Raw genomic sequence first — 1649 nt, 5'->3', positions numbered from 1 at the left:
TACATAAGGGTACGCTAGGCGTACACTTGTGTATGCTGGGTGTACTCACGTCAGATGGAAACCCTAATATTTAGGGTTTGGGTGGTATATAAGTATCATTATGAGCCCATAACCCTCTACCATTTCAGCCTCCATAGTCTTGAGCCGTTTTCCCCAAACCCTAACCCCTCTCTTGAGTGCATGAGCTAAAAGTGTGTGTTTTGAGTAGTTGAAGAAGAAGAAGTTGCATCAAGAAGTTGGAGAAGGAAGGCAAGCTTGAAGATCTGAGGTTATCTTATCCTCTCTAGAAGCTCCAAGAGGTAAAAAGCTTCTGCCTTTATGCTTATATGATGTAGATCTTGCCTTGTTAGCTTTATGTACCTTTCTTGTCCCAAAAAGTCCCAATATTGTGCATGTTATGTTTTGGACGTGTTAAGTTGTCCTTTCAGACCATAGGAAGGGTTCTAAGTGATAAAAATGAGGTCCCAATGGCTAGAAGTGTCCCATGCAAGTGGTAGAAAGGTCTCAATGGATTAAGACCTTGAATTAAGGACTTTCTGGATGTTCAAAGTCTTAAAGTTTGAGACTTTATGGTTCTAAGACACATTTGGTCAATGGATCTGGAATTTGGGCTTAAGTGCTTAAGCCATTAACCACTTATTTGATTTTTGAGAACAGCGAGGGTACGCCCCGCGTACGCAGTCAACGTCCCCGTTTTCCGGTCAATGTGAGGCTCACGTACGCCTCGCGTAGCTTCGGAGTACGCCCAACGTACATCTTCTGTTGGGCTTTTACGATTTGGGCTGCGAGATTGGGCCAGTTGGTTTGGACCCCTATTGGACTTTCTGAATAGTAGTGTCTTGGGCCAAATATGGAAATGAACCTTACGATGAGGCCCAATTAGAGAGTTGGGCCCAATTTGGAAATTGGGCCAATTATGGGCCTTGTATTTTGGGCTTTTGGATTAAGGAATTGGAGTTGGGCCTTGGCCCAACTTAAGGAAAGTATAGAATGGACTATTACCCTATGTTGGACCCTTAGCCAAGATTGGTATTCAACTTTTGACTTAGTGTTCGTTTATTGTGATAGTTTGGGATTCTCGGTAAGTCAGCAGTCGGAGATTTCAATACAGTTCGACATTGTGAGGTGAGTTCTTCTCACTATATCAACAGGGTCGAAGGCACCAAGGTTGGCCCTTTTTGGATTGTATCCCAGTTATAGGATGATTCTATGTTTAGTGAAGATGTTAGATACGTATCCTGGTTATAAGATGATGATATGTTTAGTGATCTGTTAGATCGGTATATTGGTATATAGGATAATGCTATGATTAGTGATCTGTAGATCTGTATAACTGGCTGTACATGCTAGCTAGCGTATGATATTTATGTGTTGATTGTGTGATAGCTGGTGGGTTGAGGCAGTCCTGCTTTGTGCTCTAGGCCAACATACCCAGGGCGGCTCGGATAGACTGAAGGCCCATCGGAGCGTACCAGTCAGTCTGAAGGCCCGGAGAACGATCCAAACAGGCTGAAGGCCCGGTAGGGCGGACCAGACATGTTGAAGGTTCTGAGAGTAGGCCACATAGACTGAAGGGCCGGTGAGGGCGGTCCAGTCATATTGAAGACTCTGTATGCATGTTGTTTGTTATGATATTGTTCTGGTTTGTA

Source organism: Lactuca virosa, chromosome 3, assembly GCF_052849685.1.
Source record: "Lactuca virosa cultivar CGN04683 chromosome 3, Lactuca_virosa_CGN04683_v6, whole genome shotgun sequence".
In the NCBI taxonomy this organism is placed as follows: Eukaryota; Viridiplantae; Streptophyta; class Magnoliopsida; order Asterales; family Asteraceae; genus Lactuca; species Lactuca virosa.
The sequence above is the reverse complement of the archived record's forward strand: the minus strand, read 5'-3'. Positions refer to the sequence as shown.